Here is a 26536-nt window from a genome sequence, read left to right as displayed (position 1 = left end):
ATCATTTCATTTCCGAAATACAAATTTATTGAGTAAGGATGTAACAAATTAAAAGTAGTCATTGATAAACTACACATATCTATCCCAATGATATTTCTTTAAAAGAAACCTACATTTCATTAAAAACTGAAAGGTTATATTTATTTTTAACTAATTGCTTTATGTACAGAAACTTTACTGTCATTGTCGCTTTCCTTTTTCCTGCCAGAATGCAATTTTTTTTTATTCCTCGCGTATTCAAATGAGGTAGAAAGAAATAGTACTTAAAGGCAAATCAAAAATTGGATTGGCAAAAAAGGATTGTTCAATCACAGCGTGTTCCGCCTGCGGAAGGCCACGTTACTATTTGGAACTCTTGACTGCAGTCTGTCTTGGGCGTTGCGTTATTCTTGCCAGTAGACTTGTCACGACGATATCAGTTTTGAGCCAACTTACGCGTTATTTATTCTGTATAGCATTTGGCTATCTTACGATGACAAATTAGCTTTAGTTTGAATTTATAACTTTTAATTCATTAACTTTCAAGTTACGCCATAATTATTAGCTGGTTTTGTAAGCACTGGAAGTGCCTTCTGTTAAATTACTAAGTTTAATAAAAGGGTCTTTTACACCCTTCGTACATTTCGCTCTCTGATTACTGGACATAACGATAATTTTCTTACGTTCAGAGTGAGTCTTGGTTTAGTTTATGCTGCCAAAGAAGGTGAGACACTATAAAATGCATAATAATAATAATAACATAATGTCTGATGAGATGTATTTTTCCACTTCCACTTAACTTGAATCTTGCCCGTTATTATTGTTGTCTGTGCTAATCCTTCTGCCTCAGATCATCCATAAATAATTAAACAGGATGAATGCGCAGCCGACTCGGCTCATTTGTAGACGGAATATTATTTCGTATTTGCTTCTCTCCTTTGTGTCGGTTCTTGAAATAGGCTGCTATAAAGATCAACATTTAGACAGAAGAGGTTCGGCGTAACCTTCGTAGTTTACGAGGGTTTATGGTCATTAATAAGACGAAAACAATCACTACTTCGGCTAATCCATTTTAAAATTTAATGGAGCCCAGAATGTATCGAGGAAGGGGGAAAATTACTAAAATAGTTTTATAATTTTCTGAACAGGGAGCTAAAACTTGCGGGACAAAAATACTCGAGGAAATACGGCTCAGATTAGTTCAGATTGGTTTCTTACAATTTACTTTACAAAGACAAAACAGACTTGGACTATCTGCTTTGGATCTGCCATTTGTGAAAGACCTTCATAAAGAAAGCTGACTGATACTTACGTTACACATAGAGAGGACTATGAAATGCCCATGCAGTCAGCCCATCCCTTGAACTCTGGTCATATTGCCTCTTCTGAGTGTATAGTATTTCTGTTGGTATTTCGTTATATATGTTAACAATTTAATTTCATAATACGGAAGCTTAGAATGGACATCTTCACGCCTACAAACATCGATTCCAATCCTAATGCACACATCTTAGAGAATTGTTCGGCCTAATCGTGAAAGATAACACCCTTTTAAATGATTCCCATTTTCCATTTCACAGAGGCAAGCTATTTCTGTGACCCTCTCCATAAATGCATGCAAAGCGCCTCTGTTTATCATTTGAATTCCTTGCAATCGTTCTTATCATCTTCTTATCATTCGAATTTCTTGCAAAATATTGTCCTTTGGCTCAGCAAAAGACCTGAACTCTTCGCTAGGAAATTCGAATTAAGAGTAAAGTAATCATGGTAAGGTGACTTTTGGTGTATCCTGTATAATTAGAATGTCTGTAACTGTTAAAAACACATTTTCTTTTAAATTTAATTTATCTACCTTTGATTAACAAATTACGAGATTTAACAAGCAATAAATGCAGTTCTTCATTTCAATTATTATTGATTACTAACTGAAACCGGAATTATTAATTACTAAATACTAACTGGTCCCGTGAAACTGCAGTAGCTGAATTCATTAAAATCATTGTATAGTTTGTCATTTTTTTCAATAACTATTTTAGGTAGCGGCTTGCGCAAGACGTTATTCTAATGAAAAAGTACTATACTATTAAGTACTATACTATTTTTTACTTGCGCTGTTAGTTTGTACAAACAAATAAGAACTTTAAATACGGGCATTGTATCCTTGTCTGGCAACCACCTTTCTAAGACGACAATTTCACAACCTAAGCCAAGTAAATTTCAATTTACTTGTTTGCCATCAAATCTGAATTAACGTCTTATATTTAATGTGTTTTACTTAATTTCATTAATCGCAGCAGTAACAAGCACGCTTTAAATGCGTTATTTTTGTTACTATTTTTTTATACTTGATGCTAGATTTCACGTCAATATAATAATTGATTAATTAATTAAGAGATATAATCGAAAACCAATAAAGAAAAATTAATAAAAGTTGCTCAATATGTTATAAAAGTGTCTTGATAATTGTTTAAGAAATAAAATATAAAAATATAATTGTTAATCGTAAATATTGAAAAAAAAAAAAAAAAAAAAAAAAAAAAAAGTAAAATATAAATAAATAAATAAGGAGCTCGACCATCTGCCGCAATTGTTCTTAACATGGTTATGATGGAAACTATACCGGGGAGGTGAGGTAAATGTCCTTCGAGTAACTACTTTAAAGTAATAAACTACAGTAAAAGACATTCCTGCCGCCAAACATTATGCAAAATTGTAATAATTAATGCTGTTAATATAAGACATTTCCGTCCACATAATTTATTCTCAATTACATAGTTCAAAAATATTGCAGTTAAAGTAGTAAATAAAAGCTATTTCTGCCGCCATACGTTATATACCTTCGGCTGCAAATCCGTCTGCTTTAAAAAAAAATTTCATTAGTTGTATAAATTTTTATTATTGTAAACCTATATACTACACTGTAACAAAAGTTAAAAGATTAAAAAAAAAGTTGCAACAGTATTTTATTTTATTTAATTTTTTCCACTTCATTTTATCTTTAAAATGGAATAGCGAATTAATTTTTCTGCGCGTAATAATATTACATTCAAATGACATATTAGAATTAAAATTTATAATAATTTGCCGGGTGTTTTGTAGTTACCTTAAATTTTGAACTGAAAAATCTGGAATAAAATAAATAGTGAGCGAATTTTAATTAATTAGAAGACTTATGTTGTCCAAATGCCTTTTCCACGCTCAAATGTAACTAAATCCGTAAAAGAGAAAATGCGGAAACTTTTCCCCTACTCTCCGCGGCTCGGCAGGGAAAATACCCCTTCTCCTTTTCCCCCGCCTAATAGACTAACCTCAGTCTAGGCCGCTGTCAACCTTGACATTGAAAACGGGCGCTTCTCTCATCGATAGACGGCTTTTCCTCGCGCCTTTTACTTAGAGCTGCCGGGGTAACCATGGCAACCCCATCTCAGGCTTGCGTCATTGCGTCTCTATGGTAACGCGGGGTCCCGGGGAAACGCGCGTGCTGCCTCGCGACGCAGTATAGAAGTACACTTAGAATTTTATCTTATAATTGCAAGATATAATCCGGCAAGCCGGTTGCAACCGAAACCTTTTAGAACCAGAACCGGGAAAGGTGCAAGAGCGCGCGCTTCGGTGTTGCGCGGTCCAAGTTTCAGCAGCAAAGCCTATTTCGAAATTGCACAGGTAAGCAAACGGTTGCATGGGGGTATGGGTACTTAAAATATCCATAGCCTGTAGTAATCTTTTCTAGTTCTCAGTAAAAAGCTCGTAAGAGGTCATTAGCACAATTGCCGAGATTGGCTAAACGTGTGAACAACATGTGCAGACTTTGCATTTATGTGAAGCTACAAGAATTTATGCATAGGCAATGGGGTCAGTGACGAAGCAGCATGTGCTATCAATGTTTTTTTTTTTTTTTTTTTTTTTCCCATTAGCGGGAAAGCTGAAGTGCATGATTCGCTACCCAATTAAAATGTCAACCTGAAAACATTATTTTTCAGTTTTGATATAAATTCGAGCTTTAAATGTTGCTTTGTAATAAATATAATATGCATTTATTTATGTATTTATTTGCTTTTAAAAAATGCTTTAAGTTTGTTATGCAATGGTATGCAGTTCAAGGTTATTTGCGAAATTTGTTGAGAACAATATGCAAAGACATTAAGGGAAACATCGTAATTGATATAACTGTAGTAAAATTATTTGAAGTCTGAAAAAAGAATATGACTTGATGTATATGATCATTTCAATGTATATGATCATTTCAATTTGCTTCGCTTTGTTTATAGTGAATAAAATTTTTATAGAATTATTATTAATGGCATTACTAAATATAGGAATTATTTCTTACACAAGTGGAATTTTTAACTATAAACGCGTGTTTTCTTTAAATGAATTTAATACGCATTGCACGCTCAATTAAATACTACACCTGAATTCGAAAAAAAATTTTTTTTTTCAAACTTATTTTTAATTTAAACACAAACCATTTTGACATATATATGTATATATATTTACAAGGGTGGAAAGGATTAATATTATATTTTAGAACATTTTCTTCGAGAATATATAATTTCTGCATTACATAATTTAAAATGAGCCTTCATCGGGAGAAGAAAAAAAATAAAGGTAGAAAAAAAAATTATATTATGGCTAGTTAGTGTTATTACATATTCGTCTTGAGATGAGTAGGATTTTAAATGAAAATTTTTATATCTTGAAATTCCATTATAATCTCTCTCTTTGTATATATATATATATAAATATATTTATGACAATAGAAATCTTTAAGTAAAATAATATTTTTAAGCTTAAACTTTAAATGTGTTTAATGTATGCATCTTAAATTGACTTTCATATGATAAAATCTTTATGTGATTGAGATGAAAAAATCACGGGGCTTTGGAGCTAGGTTCAGTATTAGTTAAGCCCATTGGTAGCTAAAAGTTTAAAATTCATTGAATACTGGTAGTTCACCAGTGGCTCGATTTCCTACGAAACGAGTTATATATACGTGCTTCTTTTTATTATTATTATTTTCTAAAATTATTACGATCAACAGCCTGTTAGATAGTCATCTACGAAAACACTCCTTTTTCTATGACAGACATCTCCATATACTTTGTCATATGTCAGGTTATTTCAGTATGGTAAAGCACACGAGGGCTATTTACGTAAGGAGAGAGATACTTTCGCGGAGGAATTTCTAAGGGAAACTGACTCGTATTCAGGTTATATACGTGGAAACCACGGAAACTAACCATGGTACTAGAAACTTTGTTTGCGTTCAAACACGGTGAACTCTCAGCATTCAGCGGTTTTAACCGTTCGGCCACTGAAAAGGCCTGTTTTGTCATAATTAATGACGGAATTAAGCTTTGTTTATTTCCTAACATGCTTACTTTTTTTTTTTTTTTTTTTTGAAACAATTCATTTCAATGATAACAAAGTATTACGAAAATAAATTATATGTGTATATTACCGATGTGTTTACATTTTCATCTTGTTAACATGACACTTTTGTTGTGATGCGTATGCATACTTAAATTAAACTTAGATTATATGGACTACTTAGAATTGTGAGATATTTAAATGAACTTGTAGAAATTTTACTTTTTAAAATCAATTAAAAATTAAAATTATTAAAAAATTATTTTATAAAAATTATTAAAAAATATTTTAATTAAAATTAATTTAAAAAGTAATTTGTTTATTTTTTTAGCGAGTAACTTGTCCAGCAAAGTTTTATTGCATTCTGTGTTGTATTTATTTTATTTTGTTTAGTAACTATTAATTTTGATATAATTTCACATTTTTGCCATTTTCAAATAAGTAATATGCCTATTGTAATTAATTATAAATGCAGCTTAAATATAACATTTTAAGGATTAATACTAATATTGAACAGTAAACTGTGCTACCGATTGCTTAATATATTAAAGAAATTTTTGTGGAAGAGAAAGCGCAGCTTTAATAAAACTCCAACAATATTATATTTATGTATTTGTTTTCTCAATTGTATATGTTCTCTCATTTATTCTCATTGTTTTTATTATTCGCTCCTGAAAATTTACTATCATTAAACTATCTTTATTTCATATTGCTTTATTTTTTCGCTGTCTGTTCCGTGGTTTTACCAGCTAGCTCCGGGCGATGATAGAGAGCATAACAGAAATACCGCCAAACAAGTTCTGTTATCAGTTTCGGAGCTCTAAGGAGCGCTTCATCAAGGTATGTTCGTTATCTAGAAGAGTTCGAATTTCTCGCCAAAAAAATGGAGACCTTCGGAACAAACTTAGGACCAATTGCTCTAAAAAGGTTAAAATGTGGAAAGGATATGCAATTCGCGTCTCTCTCTGAGCATTTTTTCGTTCTATGAGTGATTTTTGGATGATATTTTGGGTATTTTAGAACAAAACTTTAATCGATTTCAAAGGTAATCTGGTGTACGGCTCTCTTCTGCAGAAGAAAAAATCTGATGTGTACACAACATGACTTCCTTGTACGGAATATTAAATTATACGCATTTTTTTTTCTTGCATTTTATTTAAACTTATTGGATTGAATTAAATCTACTTCGCCGACAGCACATAAACCACAACAGAATTAATGCATTCTTTAAAATTCACTCTAGTGTTTATTTACCATAGAGACACTCTGGCGCTAGATTCACTTAACAGTATTAATAATTATATAACAGTTAACTTATATACTAATTATATAACGGAAACTAAGTTAACTGTTATATAATCCAATAATTATATAACAGTGAACTTATATATTTCGTTCATATTATAAATCATAATGCACAAAATTTATATCATTTAAAGAATAGAATTATCTAATCGTTGCCACATGTTCTATTCAAATACTATAATAAAGCTAGAATGATGTATAAAAGAAATTAAGCAAACAAAACAAAAAAGAAACAGTTTTTCACAGACAATTGAGTATTTCTCATTTAATTAATTCAGTTCTTACTTCGCGAGAAGGCAAAAATACATAAAAACTCAAAATATCTATATTAAAAATTACGAAGTAAATCTAAACACTTATTTCCTCGAAAAAATTCCAGAAAGAATTATGCATGATTTAATTGGCAATAATAAATGAGTGGATATATATATATAAATATATTTACATATGTTTGGTTGGGCCGATTGCAACCAAAATACGAGGTGCACATCTACATGTTATAGCAGTCCTATATACAAAATTTCAACGTTCTGAGGTTACTCGTTTTTGAGTTATGCGAGATATGTACGTACGCACATACGTACATACGTTCGTGCAGACGCGACGAAAAATTCTCTTCAGAATTAATTTTAAAGCTGTTTTATAATTTTTTTGAAGGAAAAGAGTATTTTATTCTGTCCTTACGTACAGATATCACGCAAAAACATCGTTAAATTGCATTCGATAGCGGTCAAAATGGATATTTTCGTTGAAATATGCTGCCCGAAACTTTTCGCGATTACAATTCTTCCTTTTTACTTCGTACAAGGAAGTAAAAAAATTGTGCTTCTAAAAATTCTTGAGGAACTTGTTTGACATACTGCGACAAAACAAAAGAACATTAAACAATTTCGCATCAGAAGAAAACGAATTTTATATTTGGAAAGGTTTTGTTTGGCTTATGTGATTACGGCAAAGCCTCGAGGGCTATCTGCCTAAGGGGAGGGATGCCTTTGTGGAGGACCTTTCTAAGAGAAACTGGCTCTTTATACACGTTACATGTGTGAAAAACCACGAAAATGCCCATGTGGTGAGCCCGTTCACGGAATTCGAACCTGGGACTGCACTCGAACCTCGGACTGAAATACCAATGTTCAGCGATTTTACCGCTCGGCCGCTGGCATGCTTAAATTTAGGAAGGTGTGTGTATGTGGTTATGGCAAAGCTTCGAGGGCTATCTGCCTAAGAGGAGGGATGCCTTCGTGGAGGACTTTCTAGGGGAAACTGGCTCGTATACACGTTACACATGGGGAAAACCACGAAAACGCCCATGCAGCCAGCCCGTTCGCGGGATTCGAACCTCGGACCGAACTACCAGTGTTCAGCGACTTTACCGCTCGGCCGCTGGTGGGCCCATATATTTAGGAAGGAGATTTCTATGTAATTCTGATTCCTCATGACCTGACACAATCATATGTACCGTTTGGACATGACCATTTGTAGTACCCTGTATAGCTTTGTTATAACATAGGTACTTTGACACAAAACCAGATTTAATCAGTGTATTATCGATTAAAAAAATGAGCTATTTGAAAGCAATAAGTACACTTCATATTTTTATTTTGTTTTGTCCATAATATATTTGACTGATGTAAATTTAAATATGTTTAATTTATAATAGACCTATCTGGTAATTTTTGTCAGTATTTTTTTTTGGGGGGGGGTTGTTGTTGTATTTCATACGAGGTTTTCGGAAAGCAGAATACAGGCTACAGAACCTCGGTAAAAAAGAGCTCTTTTTTTTAAAGTAATTTTTATATATATATTTTTAATTTTCAGATTAAAAGTAAATTAATTGTAATCCGAAATTGTCAGATAACAGATTTCGAATTTGATATTTTTATTATGTATGTGTATGGGATGGTAGGACGTGAGAATATGTATCTCATATCATTCAGGAAAATATTGGACCCCCTAATTTAAATTATTACAATATTATGTTGAAACAGTGATCCTCAAATTTCGTTGACTCAAGAAACCATTAGAAGTAACTGGGGTGTGCTTGCATTTTTTTTCCTTTTAAACTATCGAAATGTGTAGTTCTATTGATGCTATCTGCAATCGCATTTCATACTCTGCATCTAATATGTTTCTATATTTTGCTTCTCTTGCCCCGTACGTCGAGGAAGATTTTTCACTTAAATACATTTTCATGCCCCGAATGACATGAAAATATTTATAGCCGCGTGAGAAATTTTGGGTACTTCTGCATGAATCTGTAAGCAAAAATTTAGGAGCTGCTCTTGCTTAAATTTAGGTTTTAGAATCTATTGCTATATCGATATGTTATCCCGTTTCCTGCAAGCCTTCTGATTTATCGTAGTACTCGAGCGAATTTTTATGAAGTCGTACTTTGCTTTCACTTATGGAAAATATTCTTTTGTAGTTTTCTTCAAATGAAAAAGGTGCTCCATTATGTTATTTTTAACACTTGTCTAAACGTAATTAATTTTCCATTAGAAAACTATTTAGTTTTGCAAAACATTGCATATCATTTTCTTCGTCGAATTTTAATTGGAACTCTTGGGTTTGACTTGCGGAACCCTGAAGTTCCGCGGAACTCTGTTTAAAGACCACTGTGTTGAAGTAATTCAGCAGAACTACTGCAGGCCCACCAGCGGCCGAGCGGTAAAGTCGCTGAACACTGGTAGTTCGGTCCGAGGTTCGAATCCAGCGAACGGGCTGGCTGCATGGGTGTTTTCGTGGTTTTCCCCATGTGTAACGTGTATACGAGCCAGTTTCCCTTAGAAAGTCCTCCACGAAAGGCATCCCTCCTCTTAGGCAGATAGCCCTAGTGTGCTTTGCCATAATTAAATACACAGAACTACTGCAACAACATTTGGCTGTGCACTTGCGGTATAAATTGCTAATAAAATTAATGCTAAATAAAATGCCGTATAAAGTTTCAGTAGCAAAATTAAAACATGAAATCTCTTAAAATAGTAATTTTTAAATAAATATTAAATAAAATAATTATTAAATAAATTAGTTAAATAAAATAGTAATTTTTGCATTAACTTCCTAGTTGGAAATTAAAAAAAAAAAAAAACTCATGTTTAAAGCATTTTAAAAGAAAATTTCCTGACATATTAATCTTTTTTTTTCCCCACAGAACAAAAATCTGTTTCTCTGGAGATGCTTTAACAATTAACTATTTAACATGTCGAGCCCGAGGATTAAATAAGACGCGAGAGAAAATATTCTGTCAGTCCCCAGATTGCTATCGATTCGAAGTGACCCTGAAACTCTTGGCTGCAACTTGGCGAGACTCGAGGCGAAATTTGGCGCGGCGTTGGTAACCCTGTGATTCCAGCGCGCGCATTGCGAAAGTTGAGAAGTTTCCGACATCAAGGTAAGATTTTCATTTTCCCATAGCAGCAACAAGTTTTTTAATTGTCTAATTTTCTAATATCCCATCCGCTGCATTAAAAAAATGCATCATTTTTTGTGTCGATTGATTGCATTTAAAATAACAAAGAATGATTCATTGCATTCTTAAGGCACGTCTGGAAACCCCTGAAAAAATTGAACACACGTTTTAAGAATTTCTATATTATATTTACTTTTACAGTAAATAACAAGTGCTTAAAAATAAACTATACCTGTATCTCCTTATGTAAAATTAAATAGAATTTTTAATAAAGTTATGGAACAATTAAAAATTTTAGAATCCAAATTCCTTTGCACCAAATAAATAAATAAATAATAACGCTATGTACCATTTTTTGGATGAAGAAAATTTCAAAACATGATTAAATATTAAACCGAAAACAATAGTTTGTTTTGGGAATTTTTTTTTTTTTTTTTTTTTTTTTTAATTTTTTTCCTTATTTCTGTATTTTTATGTATTTATTTTGTTATTTACTATTATTTTTAATGACTTCATTATTATCTTATTTCATATGTTTTCTCCTTTTGAAAGCGTACATTTCTGCTTTCTTCAAAGTATTAGATTCAGTTCTAAAATTCTTAATTTAACCATTATTCTTCTTTAAAAAACTTCTTTTCAATTTTATTAAAAAGCTTTTAATTAGAATGTACATTTAGAAGATCAAGGCTAAAATTTTCTTTTGCTTCGTTACATATATTGCGTTTATATATATTATTACATATATTGTATGTACTAACCGATTTATAAATCGCATGCTTTCAAACGATTTATAAATCACATGATAGCCAACTTTAAAAATTTTAAAAATTTATATGAAATCTAATTATTCAAGCAGGGGAATATGATTATGATTAACATTACAAGAATCTTACGTCAATGAATCAATTATTTTAGAGATAGAAGCTTGGAATTTAATAAGAAAATGCTACATTTGTACCACCATACCAAAATCGCGAATCTGAAAAATCATTTGAGGAAAAGCTTTGAAAAGAATTAAAATGATTTAATTTGGGAGAAAATTTTTATTTGTGGCTTCTACATAATAACTCTGTTATTTACACTCTAGCTAAGGGGGGGGGAATAAATAAATAATTAAAAAATAAATTAATTTAATTTTTTTTTAAAAAAAGCCAGTTCTATATCTCTCCTTCTACTGGGCTAATTGACAAAATTTTACTTGCGTCTTTTACTTCTCGAAAGCCCGACTTAAGATATACATTAGATTTATATAAGCGTTCTCCAAATATAGGTATTTTTTTGACACAAAACCGGATTTTTCTGAAATGGTATACCAATTTTCGATTCTACAAATCAAATTTTGTAAAAGTAACAAGTTTTGTAAAAATCAAACGAGCAGTTTTTAAAAAAATTAGCTCTCAAAATCTTAGCTCCTCAGTGTTAGTTAAATTTGGTATATAATTTTTAATATGCCTTTTTCTTATTGAAGTTGTGTGTTTCCTTCTTTCAGAGTTCGAAAGTTTTCAATCCAAATACAATTCGTAGATACTTTTGTCATTTATTTAAAAAATTTGTATTTTTTAGCAATTTTTATAAGTTTTTTAAAAAAAATGAGTCATAACCTATAAAATTTATACCGTTAATATTTGGTTAACGGTATAAGTTTTATACTGTTAATGATATAAATTTAACTGTTTAACGGTATAAATTTTATACTGCTGTTAAATAGATGTATTTCTATGCGTACCTGCGAAATATTAGAGCTTTTTATTCAAAGTTTTCCAAGATATACGTGAATTTATATATTAGCCCGTTTTAAAATTTGGCATATTCGTTATAAGCAATAACAGCGCCAAATGTGGCTTACGCACTTTATTAAAATTATTTGATATAATGAACAATGAACCTTTTTTCTGTCATGCACAATTAAAGGGAGAAGAAAATATGTTTCCATAAATTAAGAATTTCGCCCTTTTCAGCACAAACTGAAATAAGTGCGCCAAGATAATTTTTTTAATTTTGGGGGAAGTTCTCAGCTAATTTTACAAAATGTATTATTTAGGCATAATTTCAGTCGTACAGTCTAAATACAGAAAATAAACGGAATGTAATTTTAAAAAAGTTTGATTTTGTGTTAAAATACATATCTCAGAACAATGCTTTGTGTAAATCTGATATATGTCTAAAGTCGCTTTTTCGAGTCATGAAAAACGAAAATTAAATTTCGTAAATCGTCCCAGTAGAACGGGAAATGTAGAGCTGCCCCTCCATTTTCTTTTTGCAGTGTGTACGTTTTAGTGAATTTGAAGAAGGGGGGAGTGAAACTGTATTCATATATTCAATTGTTTCTTTATATTTCTAATTCCTATACCTTTGATAAAGTTAAAAAAAATCGTTGACCTTATGAATAATTTTTATTTCCTTATTTAATCCATTTTACGTAAAGAAATACGAGTATAGCACAAAAGCGTCCTTTCTATAAAATGTAGCCTAACAGGTGACAGGTGAGAGCTGATCCGGACACCCGGGGAGTTTTACTAGGACTATTCGGATATCGTCCAGAATCCGCAACTGTACATCGCGATAATTCTTTGGCGCCCCAGAAGCATTGCGTCAGGAGCTTAATAGAAACTTTTGTTGGTGCTATCTATTGAAATTTAGGCATTTTAAACCTATATTTAAACATGTTACAATAATTGCAATTTACAATACAATAATTGTATACTGATGCACACACTGAAGCTGTTGCATAAATATTATACATTAATAATTAAACATTAACATGGTGCATTTTATGTGCCCCTAGGTTTAAACACTGGGAATAAAGTGTTACAATAATATTTGTTTTTCACATGCGTACGTTATTGCACGTACATAAACATTCCATACTAATAATTGAACATTTTACTCTTCGTTACAGGCCAGTTCTACAATGATACATACATAAATAAATAAACACACATAAGTTACCCTGGTGCATTTTACATATAAAGTAGCTTTGGATAAGTTAGTTACTTTAGAGTGTTCATGTACGTGGCTCCATCATACAGACACTAAATAACACATTAACATGCCGCGCAAGAGCACTAGTACCATACAACGAGGCATTCAAGAATAAGGCAGTTAGTACTGAAGACTGGGTAGGAGTCTGTAGTGCACTAGGTGACATGATAAAGGTCCTTTCCCAAAGCCTGCAGTTTTTCCATTATGAGTTTTAGTTTTCTGAGCAAAACAGGCTGCTTAATGAAGAAGTGCATAAATGGTGTATCATCAACTGGTAGCCGCATGTACCACGTCTCTGTGAGTGGGCATGCTGTTATGTAATGGTCTGGAGTACCAGCCTCACCGCACACACAGAGGTTAGATGAGACAAATCCCCTTTTACAGAAATACTCTGGAAAGGGGCCGTGGCCAGTTACAAATCTTGTTACAAAGGGTGCCGAGATAAGTCGATCAGTGGAAACTTTATGATAAAATACATAAGCTCTTCTACTCTGAGAAGCTGCATCCCATTCCTCTTGCCATTGTTTTATGCCTTCCCCCAGATCTCTCTCTTGAGATGAGATCTAGGTAGTAGAATGGACACAGGCTGAGCATTCTTGCTGCTTCTTTGGCGAGTTCATCGGCTTCTTCATTCCCTTGGTATCCAGCATGTGCCTTTATCTAGGAGATATGAATAGTCCTTCGACTCTCGCTCTCTCTAAGCAAAGCCTGGATATCAGCTATCTGAGTAGAGGAATGGTAGGGATTACGGATTGCATGTAACCTAACAGGAAGGAAAAACTGGAAAAAACAAAATGTTCGGCCAAATAGGACCCAAAACACAACTGTTAGAAATGGCGCAGAAAATCTAATTATCGAGATCTATGGAATACCCGTAAGAGCTTTCGTAAGTTAGTCAGGGTATTTGGAATAATATTCAAGAGATTATATTACGATATGAATTTTAAAATGTTATGGTTTTTATATATTATCCGCTTGCGCTATCAGCTGCGTAAATACTAATTGAAGAAATGAAAAAAATATGCCATGGTTTTAAGGAATTATGACAATGTTATTTTATGGGTGCATTTAGTAATTTATAATAACTGAAATAATCTGTGTTTATTGCTTTAAAACTGCTTAGTTTGTTAATTAATGACAGAATAAATATTAAAGGAAAATTAAATACCTTAAACTTTGGCGAAGAATAACATACTACCGCTTGAAAGATAAAAAAAAAAAATTAATTCGGCTAGTGCCAATACATTCCTTTTAAATGGCTGAACGACTGAACTCGAAAACAAACATACTGCTTTTTGCAAGTGGTGATATATTTTTTATACTAGTGAGGTTTCTGATAAAATTTCGAACATTTGGCGCGTAGAAGATAGATATATTTTATATTGGTCAGTGGCAACAGATTTCTGTTAAACTGTTCTGAGTTCTTCTATTAAACTTGAAAGCACACTTCTTTTATATCGCTAGGTGTTCTGATTCAGTTAGAAAACATAACCATCTTACGCTTTTCCCAGTGGCAACACAAAGCTTTTATATCTGAGTTTTAATCAAAGGTCTCTTAAATTCACACACAATATGGAATAAACAAAACCTAATTTGAAATTCAAAATTCAGGCTTCTAGGTTCACATGTTCGGGGGGATGACTGTATATGTTAAAAAACTGGGTGGTTCTAAGTGCCGCCAGTTTTCCACAACGCGATTCAGTTCGAATGGTAAATATATTGCATTTTACCGAGTGGCAACACTTTTCCTTTATATCGCGGAGTTTTCTGAATAAATTTGAAACTGAAACTTAAATATCTTATACTTTGCCGAATGGCAACACAAAGTTTTTCATCGTTGAGATTTTGATCAGAAGTTCCTTAAATTCGCACGAAACATGAAATAAATTCAAAATTAATTCGAAATTCGAGCTTGGAGGAGCACATGTTCGGGTGAAGAACTAAGTGTGCTCAGGGTCTGTTGGCTATTATAATTTTGTCTAACAGAAATCTGATTGGTACTACTGTTATGGTAGAGGCCAAGTCAATCCTCTACCATTGGTGCTCTGATCTCACGACTTACAGAGGCTGCCCTTTTCCTCCACCCATGAGTCATGAGTCATGAAGAAATCTGATTGGTTTTCTTGAATTTTTAACTGTAACATCCACCTAATTCAAGTCATTTTGCATGCTGATAATAAAGCTCCAAAAGCATTGTGCGTTTTGCCATTCTGCGTGTCATTATAACTCCTCTCTATACATAACTATGCAACTTAATTAAAGCGAAAGGTACTGTTATAGAAATTCGACCAGTTTTCTCGGGGAAGGAGGTAAATACATCTCTTTGAATGCTGCCTTGAATTACCTACATATTAAAAAAAAAAGGCTAAAAATAATTTAAAATGTTCTTAAAAAAAGATGCTGGCCATATAAGGATGCTTTCAATACTCCTTAAATCCTACGTGTTTGAAGTGCACTGAACAAACCTATCAGAGACATTATACGCTGGCTGCTGCATTTAAAATCCGAGAGCCTTGTTTCAATTCCCTTCTTCAACCTCCTCGCTCTTGATATCGAGGGGATGAAAAGGGGTTGCTCATCAATCAATACCTGTCCACCTACTAAACAGCTCAGATAACTCGCTACCCTTCAGAGGGATCTTCCCTAAATTGCTTCAGAAAACATTATTTATGCTTTTCATGTTCGATATTGGAATATTTGAAGATACTTAAATTGCTACAGTCTCTCGACCGATGCTTTTGCCGCCCTATGCAGCCCCTGAATTTTTTTAAACTCAAGACTTTAATTTCAACATTCTGCTTGCTTCCTGTCATCAAAATCGTCGATGGCGCAATGTAGAAATCTCTTCCATTGGTCCAGATATTGTTTGATAGACAGTACAATAAGGTTTCTTAAAGGGAAAACAGGGACGATGGGGAGTGATGTGATCGATTGTTACCCAAAGCACAAGAAAGCCACAGCATTAGCACTCAGAGGTGCCGGCACCCTTGTGAACTTCAGTATATACTATGAGGAATGCAAACTTCATCAAGATTTCGAGATGTTCCTTTGAAAATCTAAGTGAACAACGGCATAAATATAACGGTATCTTTTGCAAGTTGTTCATCAAGACATGGGGTACCTGCGCCTTTATGAAGTTCAGTTTAGAATCAAAAACCATCAAAAACAAAGTCCAACATTAGGAATCAAGGTAGTTCAAAAACTATCGAAACTAGTACTGCAAAATATTTTTAAAAATTTACGCTGATTCTTAATGTTGGATTTTGTTTTTGATTGTTATTCAGCGTGATATTTAAACTAAATTCAATTTAAAAGTTGGAGAAAATTTTTTCATGAAAGTGTCGTAGATACGATAGTTTCAGTCTTGGTGAAATTTTCATCATAAAAGTGGTGCCACCTTTTGCGAGTCACCCATTGCTCATGAGTATCGGCACTTTTATGAATTTCAGCTTAGAACTTGGCGAAAGCATTTTCATGAAGTGCCATACCGTTATGATTGTTTTTGTCTTGGCGAAATTTCCCCCACTAATGTGCCGGTACCTTTTGCAAGTTAGCTGTTGCTCATCAAAACACAAGGGTATCGGCGTCTTTATGAAGTTCAATTTAGAACTTGGAGAAAGGAACTTTAAAAAAGTGCCGCACCTTCATGATGGTTTCTGTCTTTGCGAAATCTCTATTATAAACACGGCGGCACATTTATATAAGTAAGCCATTTTTACCTAGAATGCCGTGGCATAAGAAACAACCAACATCCTTATGATGCCGGTCAAATCAAATGTATATCGGTACCACTATCAGTTTATGACGTGAGGGAAAAAACTTTGTGTAAGTGCTGGAACCTTTATACCAGAGCATCTTTATTAGGAGTTTTAGTGAAATGCCCAAGATACTGGCGCTATTATGAAGTTTAATTGACTTCAGTCTTGAAGAACAGTCCACGACTTTCATAACAGTACCGGCGGCATTTTTAGTGACAAGGCGAATTTATAGCCAGCAGCGCCAAGGAACATTTCTAAAAATTATATCCATTCAGTACAATACTTAAAATAAGAATAAATGAAAAAATTAAGAACAAATTAAGAACAAATGAAATAAATATTAGGAAGCAAATGAAATAAAAGCTTCTAAAGTTAAAAATAAATGACTTATCAACAGAAGGTTATTTACGCATTAATGGCCAAATTAATTTTTAATTTATTTACTTTTTACCTTAAAAAGAGGTGATTTTTAAAATGGCGTTTTCACAGCAGCATGCTTGATGCCGTTAAGGGTTGACATGAATAAAGTTTGGAAAAGTCCATTTTATTATTATGTTCTAGCTGTTTCTGTATTTGATCCTTGCTACCCTTTTCAATTATTTATAATTGTATTGAGGAATTCCAATTCCCCTTGATAATTCGGTATCTTTCTGTAGAATTAATAACCATTACAATTGCTTTGTAGAGACATTAGGTTATTTTGAAGCAGGAGAGATGAAAAATGAGCAACGCCTTCGCCGGGAATCGAACCACGGACCTTTGGAATACGCGCCCTGCTTGCTTTATAAATAGCATTTATAAATTACAGATCCCAAATTTTGATTTCCACAATAGTACACACATTTCTTGGAAGATAATCTAACCATTTAAATATTCTATTTTAAATTAAAATTTTTAATTTTAACAGCGATAGCGCAGGATTTTACTTTCTAAGTCCTTTTAAAATAAATGTTGGTAATCCCTTAATTTAAGGGTCTTCTCCCTTTATATCTTTACAAATTATATATGTAATTATGTATATCGAGTTACTTTAATGAGACCACATCTTAGGTTTGAAGCCAGCGTTACCAATGACATTATGAGTATGTCAGTAGCATATTTGTAGAGTTTATAAAACCGCGTTGTAGGCATTCGGGAAGTACTTCAGTTGTTATTGTCATGACTCAACGGAGCGATATATCAAACGTACAAAAAGCAATAATTATTGGCGTTAGGATCTAAGATGGAAGCATTTCAGAAATGGCAATTCGTGAATTATTCGTTGTCTGCTGTGGGAAAATTTTATAAGCCTGAACTGCAGAATGAAATAATGCAAAATAAGCAATGTGGACATTGCGAACACGAGCCGTAGTTAAAAGAATGGAAGATGTCTGCGAAGGTGCGTTTGAGGCTCGCCGCATATTTAGTGCCCCTATGCCACACAGACATCCATGCCTTCTCCGAGATTCGAACGCGGACTCTTCGGTATGGCAGTCAACGTCATTAATCATTATCCCTATTGGGCGGCAACGTGTACGGAGAAGTACTTACTCTAAGCGTGCATGCGCAGAAGGCTGTATGATTTCAATGTATGATGAATGATTATGATTCTGTATGATGAAACTAAATCAAAACTTTGTGGAATGAATTTGTAGTTCATAAGACATGTTAATACAGTAAGACAGTGGTAATGGTGGACGGCAAATGATATAATGAATAATGTAAATATTATTTATTTATAATGAAATGGGAGGATGGGCTATAAATTTTCCTAGTGTCAGAAAAAATAAAGAGGAAAAATTAGTAAAAGAATTCACGAGGTGGCGCACTATATGTTGGAGAAGAATCGAAGGCGCCCATCAAGTGTCTGCACATCTGAAAATGACACCGTGTTCCCCTTTACACACTCATTGGCTCATGCAAGACGGAGTCTACAAATGCTGTACTTGATTTCCTGTATGAGATGTGTAAAGCGATGGTAATGTCTCATCGGTCTCTTATATGTTACCAGTGTGGAAGACAATGGTCCATGATAGCTCGGATATAAATCAATGTGATTTCCTTTTTACGGTTGAAAGATGAGTTAATTCTAAGGAAACCTGCAAATGCAATGCAACTTAAGGCTCTTATTGTGCAGTTGTTCTCGCAAAATGTGTACTAGAGGCTTGGGGCAAATGCAAAGGTTCGCTTGCAAGAGGTTGCGAAACAAATTGACGAACATGTCTAAATTATTCCGGCCTAAACTCTTTTTTATCCTTTGTGGTGTGATTGGAAGTTCATCCGACTAGCTATAGGAAGATCCTGAATTCGAACCCCGGCGAGGGTATCGCTAGTTTCTCATATTTCCTGCTTCAGAAAAGCTAATAGACTCTACCAACAAATGATTCAAATACGTAAGATGATAAAATTATCAGACAGCTTAGATACAATTTTTTTCCAGAACGCTTCGTATGAACATCTTCAGTAAGTAGATAGTGTCGGATGCGAGGCAGAAATCTGCTGTCTTTCATAAATTTCATTTAAGGAAAATGATAAATTTCCAACACTACCTATCCATTTTCAGAGACAATTTAAGCCTTCAAAACTATGTGATATAAATGGAGAAGAGAGGCATACTAATCTCAAACTTCGTGGTCGAATGACAGAAATTCAAGTGTATAATTTTCTATAACAATGGAACATAAGTGGTCCTCCTATATTTCCAAAATTATCCTGTCATTTATAAACGAAATTAACAAGAATTTACATCAATTCTTTCTGATCACATATGGCTAAATAAACTGCCATGTTTTTTTCAAAACTCAGTTAACTGCAAAGGTCTACAAGGTAGTGTTTTCAATGTCCATGAAACTTGACTATGACTGCTCTTAATTTCAAAGGAATTTGACAGGAAACTTTGTGAGTTAGTTGTATAAAACAGGTAATTTTTCACTATTTCCAACCTTAAAATATTTTATAGTAAACAAAGAGGTATTATTGACATATGCTTGCATCTCAAAAACTCTAAGGAAGTAACTATTTGAAACTTGTTTTCGAAGTGGTAAGTATGCAGAGTCATGACATTTTTCGAAGTCAGAAAATTGAAAAAAGTCTGCCATGTCTTCGCTGGAATTAGAAATCCGGACCTCCCGAATACGCGCCAAGAGTGCTTCCAGTTACACTACAAAGGCATGCGGACAGGAGGGAGAGCATTCCGTATATACTCCTGTTTAAAGGACGGCTATGAACGAGGAGACCAGACAGCCAAATCCTCGTGAAAAACTTGCAGTGTCCTAACCGGGATTCAAACTCCGGACCTACTGAATACCCATCGAGCCTGCATTGGGATTTTGAAAGTAACAAACTGTCATTGAATGAAAGAAGTTATGCAACTGAACTGTCTAATGATACTGGACTTAAAATGAGTTTCCAAGCAGAAGGTATGGTTAATTTATGGACCTTGTTTACCAGTGAAAACAGTTAAAAAATTTTTAACTTTTAGTAATTTTTATAAATACAAGTATTTTGAAAGAATTCTTGAATTATAATTCACAAAAATTCTTACCATCATCTTAAAGGAGATGTATTTCTGGTCATGCGTGCAAAAAGCTAGAATCTTTTGTTCAAAATTTCCCAAAGTATACGCGAATTTTCTATATTGGCGCGCTTTGAAATTTTCTTATAAGTAACAATAAGGTGGTTTTAATGGGGTTTAGGCACTTTGTTAAAATTATTTGAAAGAATAAACGATGCATAACAATGGAACATAAGTGGTCCTCCTATATTTCCAAAATTATCCTGTCATTTATAAACGAAATTAACAAGAATTTACATCAATTCTTTCTGATCACATATGGCTAAATAAACTGCCATGTTTTTTTCAAAACTCAGTTAACTGCAAAGGTCTACAAGGTAGTGTTTTCAATGTCCATGAAACTTGACTATGACTGCTCTTAATTTCAAAGGAATTTGACAGGAAACTTTGTGAGTTAGTTGTATAAAACAGGTAATTTTTCACTATTTCCAACCTTAAAATATTTTATAGTAAACAAAGAGGTATTATTGACATATGCTTGCATCTCAAAAACTCTAAGGAAGTAACTATTTGAAACTTGTTTTCGAAGTGGTAAGTATGCAGAGTCATGACATTTTTCGAAGTCAGAAAATTGAAAAAAGTCTGCCATGTCTTCGCTGGAATTAGAAATCCGGACCTCCCGAATACGCGCCAAGAGTGCTTCCAGTTACACTACAAATTTTTTTCCTTTCATGCACAATGGAAGGGAAAGGAAAATAGGTTACTATAAATTAAGAATTTCGCTAAGTCAATTATACTTGGCACAACTGTAAAAAGTGCGTCAATACAAATTTTTTACATTTCTCGGTAAATTTCTCACGAAATTTAAAAAACTTTAACATTATGACATAATTTGAATCGGAATATGGAAAAAAAATTGGTATGTCTTATCCGAAAATTCCGATTTTGTGTCAAATTACCTATAGCTGAACAGTCCTATATATATAAATCTGATATATTTCATATGTCACGCTTTCAAGACATAAAAAAGCAAAATAAATTTCGTCAATCAGCTCAGCAGAATGGAATATAAATAGCTGCCCCCCCCTTTTTTTGTGCAGAATATACATCCAAACATCAAAATGCTGTGCAAGAGTTGAGAGGCTCATCCATTCAATTAATATGAGCATCAATCAATATTTGTTTTAGATAATAAGAGGAAGATTATCGTAACTATAGTAGCCTTGAATTATTAAAAACAAATGTAAATTCCCTTCTATTGACTTAATTTTAATTGTTTTACGTCAGTACAAAATTAAATGAATTTTAGCCAACTACATTTTTAAAATATAAGTATAGTGATAGTGACGTATGATTAAAAAAAGTGTTTTCGCATGAGATGAGAGTAATGTGGACAGCAGAACATACTAGTTCATTAAAAAAAAAAAGGTTTCCAGCAGAAGACTGTTTGGGAAACGCTCATCAAAGTTATTTAATCTGAAAATAGTCAAGGGATGGTCTACATAATAACAAATTTTACTAATTAACTAAATGTTACCAAAGTAATCAGAGTTTTAAGCGGTTTTTAATAAAAAAAAATTTTTTCACTTTACTTCCTCCAACCCCTCAACTGAAATCCTGCTACTGTAGAATAAACTTTTCCTCAATGCAGGCGAGTTGACAAAGAATACTAACTTACAGGATGAGCTGCACCTGCTGGAACTGTATCGCCGAAACTGCAATGAATAAGAAGAATTTTAAGCAATGCTAACTAACCTTTTATTAAAAAAAAAAAAAAAAAAAAAAAAAAAAAAAAAAAAAAAAACTGAAGAAGAGCCATAAACATCTGCACCTAATGTGAATTGTTAGGATTTTTTATTTTACTTATACTGATGAAATGTTCAAGTTGTAGAACGCCTTGGCAAAAGACATTTGTAAATTACCCTTCTCAAATATATTCAAGCAGAACATGTGAGATATATTGTAAAGAAAACAACAACAAACTTTTTCCGTTTTCTGCAACGTGTGCCAGAGAAGTGCATTATCATACAGATTGGTCACAGTTCGCCAAGAGGGTACCTTTACGAGAGGATTGCAACATGAAGACGCCGGCACTCTAAGAAGATTTTTTCTTAAACTTGAAAAAAGCAAGTTTCATAAAAATGCCGTCAACTTTGTGTGTGCGCAAGCCATGCATGTAGGTTTTCTGTTTGCTACTTTGATTAGTAAAGCAAAAGAAAATTCTTTTTGCATGGCGTTGTTTTATCGTTAAGGTGCCGGCACTTTTATAAAAGTTGCTCTTTACAAGTTGAAAACTGACCTTCACAAAGATGTTTTAGGGGTTTAGTTTTTAATTTTTCATAAGAATGTTTGTGTTTCTAACTTGAAAAAAAAATAATAAACCGGTACTTACACCACTTACTGGCACCACATGGCAAGTAGAATTGTTGTTTGCTTTGTTCACTATATCGGTAAACTAAAATTCTACTTGCATAAAGATGACCGGCATAAACATGTTGCCACTTTTATGAAGTTCTTCCACCCCCAAAATTAAAAACTGATCTGCAACTGATCCTCAAAAGCGTACCAGAACATTTATGTTTCATTTGCAATTGCGAACACTGGTCAGTCTGCATAAATGTAATGTCATCTTTACGACGAATCTCCTCATGAAGGTGCTTGGAATAAATTATGAGGAATTAGGGAAGCACTCTGCATTGTTGAAAATTAAGTCTACAACATTTTACGGTCAGATAATTGTAGGAAATATTGTGAATTTAAAAAAAAAAAAAAAATAGAAAGGAAAAAAATTCTGAAAGGTTTCAGATTTTATATTACGTCCAAATTTTTAACGTTTTGTGAGTAACCTTTATTCCTTTATTTATTAAATATCATATTCTTCGCACTTAAGCCATTAAATTCAATTCAACGGCAATATCGTAAAATATTTAAAAGAGCATATCTTTAGAATTTCCGATACACAGTCTCGCGCGCTGGAGATAAAGTCTTTTTTGGTGTTGCCATTGCTCACTTTGAAATCGTTGAGTTTCTTAATCAAAAACTCGTAAATGCTTTACAAAATCTGAAATAGATAATAAAACAAATTCCAAATTCCAAATCTTGGCTTCCAGATGCTCTTATTCTGGTGGAGGTGTACATTATTCAAAATTGGATGGCTCTAGGTACTGTTGTTTTATCCTAATGCGAGAAACATACTTATGCAGATTGTTCATTATTCAACTTCTTTAAATATAATACAAGGCGATAATATTTGGTGGCAACAATTAGAAAAGCGATTCAGACTTTTAAAGTTTTCGACGCGAAATGCCAAAGCGAAATTAATAGCCCTTCTGGGCTAATGCCCTTTGGGCTAATAAGCAGGTTATAAGCAAATGTTTGTGTGGAAGCTATACGCAGCCTATTATTAATAACATTTGTAACTTATCACTGTCTTGATCTGGTCAACTGATTTCTTTCCCTTTCTTTAATCGCTCCTTAAATCTAGGGTTGGCAGAAATTATAGGCGTTCCATACGCATTAGTAACGTGTTAGATAGCACTTTGAACTATTAAATGAAAGATCCTTCGTTCGATTTCGAAGGCTGATTTTTCATATTTTCCGCTCTTGGAAAACTCGATAGTATCTCTGTTCTTAAATACCGAAAATACGAAATGGAATTTATGGAAGTGGAAATGAAATGGAATCAAAAATCTAGTCAAGAAATGTACTTGTCATTTTTCTCATTTAACTTCAAAACAATATTTATCTCTTCATGTACAATGAACGAATCTATTGCTTACCACTACCCTTCATACACAATTAACCCATTAGGATCATTAAAACTTGCTTAATTACGAACGAAAAAACTGACAGCTTTCAAAATATGTTATCGTCGATTACGCTTATTAATCCAATTTATTAACAAGGAAATATCTTCGCAAACTGGTTACACAATAGTCACTCAGAATGCTAATGGAAAATTAAAACCTTCCACGTCAATTTTTGTCAAGTCCCTCAGCTTCAAATGCGAACCCACGCTCGACAGAAATAATCGTAGTCGATATTTGCACTTCCTGCAATTACAGACAGCGATAAAAGCGCTATAAGCTACAGATTACAAACACCTGTTTCTAGTACCACCACCACCACCACCGACTCCCTCTTACCTCTTCGTAGCCTTCAGCATTTTTCAACGTATTTAATTAGCTGGGAAATCTTACGCAAGAATCGATTTCTGTTTTATTGGATCGAAGAACTTTTTTTTGTTTCTTTCTTTCATTCTCTTGGACTGCTTCGGGTTCGTGGACATAAAAGAGCAAGTCATGGAGTATGGGTGTGGTGCTGCTGAATTGATTGTCTATACTGGTCTTTTTAATGTATCGATAACATACCTTGCGTGGGTTTTTGATCGGGCGGACAAGTAGGGTGTATGTGCACACCCCCATCAAACCTCGTTTGGGGGCGGCGGCGACCCACGCCAGGACACGTAGGAGATCGAAGGGGGCAACATGATGACATCCTCTAAGAGAAGAATTTACATATTCATTTGCGCAGGTGATGAAGAGCTAGCTATCTGATCAGATTCGTCCATTCTAGTGGCCTCTCGAACTAATTAAGCGTTTGATCCTATCTTGATCAGGGTTGCAAGTTCTAATTTCCATCTAAAGATAAGCCATCGCAATAAAAGGCCAAGGAAATTTGCTTGATTTTGATTAAGAACTTCGGATGTGGGTATGCAATCATTGCTGAAAAAACAGTCACAGCGGCTGTAAATCTTTGCAGATGTAATGATGCTTGCAATTTCTAAAATCATAAATAAGATCCTTGCACAATTTGTTCGACAGCGGTAATACCATTTGTTGTTAGACTTCAGCAACTAATACCAAACTGATTCGGGTACATATTGTTTCTTACTTTTTTTTAATTGACGGTATAACAGAGGATATCCTTTCAACAAATGAATTACTAACGGGGCTTACATGAGTCAATAAGAGTCCAACTAAACATTGAGAAAAACACAGCGCCATTCAACGACCAGACGATAGTTCTATCATTGAAGCATTGCCATTCAGTGATCAGTTGTCCATAGTTCTTTTAGTGAAGCATTGCCTTTTGGATTACTGATTCAACAAAAATATTTTCTTGTGGAAGTATGCAAATGCATTTTACCTTGAAAAAGAAGCCTAACTTTTCATTTTAGACAAGGTTTTAAGAGCAATGATTAAATGCAATTCCTTTTAAATTTATTAGCCCAAAAGCGAGCACTCACTTTTATCAAATGAACTTCTTTCGAAAGTAATAATATAGATTTGAAAGTCTGTTTCTAATACAGAGTCTTCTAACAATACTGACCCTATTTTCTGCCACAGCTAGTCCAATCATCTTTGCTGATACGCAATATCGAATTCCCGATATTTGCGCAATTTTCTTTCAGAATTTTAAAACTAATTAATAAATAATAAAATGACGATCAATAAAAATATTTCATTGCTCATTTAGTTTCCTTTTATATTTCATTTGACGGAATTTGAAGCTTTAGATTAGTATGCGGGATATATTTTTTTTTTTTAATTTAAAAGGAAAAACGTTTTTCTTGTACACCACAAAGTATCACACGAGGCTTTCAAAAGGTAAGCAAAGGAAAACACATAAACTCTAAGCAATACAAATAAATCAAATATAAATTATTTAAAAAACAAAATAAAAAAGAAAGAAAGAAAATCTGAAATTTTTATATTTTATATTACGCCCAAATGAGCGCTTTTCTAACATTTTGTCTGTTACCTTAATTTATTAAATATCATATTCTTCGCACTTAAAATACATAACATTCAATTCAACAGCAATATCATAAAATATTTTAAGAAAACAAAACAACATATTTTTAGAATTTCCGATACACAGTCTTGCGCACTGGCGTAGGTGCACTGGCCCTATGACTTGCGCACTGGCCCTATGACCGTATAAGGTCATAGGGCAAACTTTGTTTTGCAAGGTGGACCGGGCTACGCTCTAACAAAGCGAAACAAAAACACAGTCTTGCGCACTGGACATAATTTTTTCCCTCGTACAGTGTTACCATTGCTCGCTTTGAAATCCTCGAGTTTCTTTATCAAAAATTCGTTAAAAATTTACAAAATTTGAAATAGATAATAAAACAAATTCGAAATTTAAAATTCGGGCTTTCAAACACCTATCTTCGGTTGGAAGGAAACATTATTCAACATTTGATGATTCTAGGTACTGTTATTTTTTCACAAT

The 26536-nt window shown here is 33.4% G+C and overlaps 1 protein-coding gene across 1 annotated transcript in view; it reads left to right on the top strand.

The window, feature by feature from the left end:
* Nucleotides 1-3470: 3470 nt before the first annotated feature.
* klu (zinc finger protein klumpfuss) overlaps nt 3471-26536 on the top strand; it is a 188465-nt gene continuing 165399 nt past the window's right edge. Inside the window, exons 1-2 of the mRNA XM_085819368.1 lie at nt 3471-3642; nt 9806-10045. The gene's annotated coding sequence lies outside the window, so the exon portion shown is untranslated. The remainder of the gene's footprint in view (nt 3643-9805; nt 10046-26536) is intronic.

Source organism: Stegodyphus dumicola, chromosome 6 (assembly GCF_044657685.1).
Source record: "Stegodyphus dumicola isolate Sdum_Otavi_A_Nest chromosome 6, ASM4465768v1".
In the NCBI taxonomy this organism is placed as follows: Eukaryota; Metazoa; Arthropoda; class Arachnida; order Araneae; family Eresidae; genus Stegodyphus; species Stegodyphus dumicola.
This window is presented reverse-complemented; position numbering and strand designations above follow the sequence as displayed.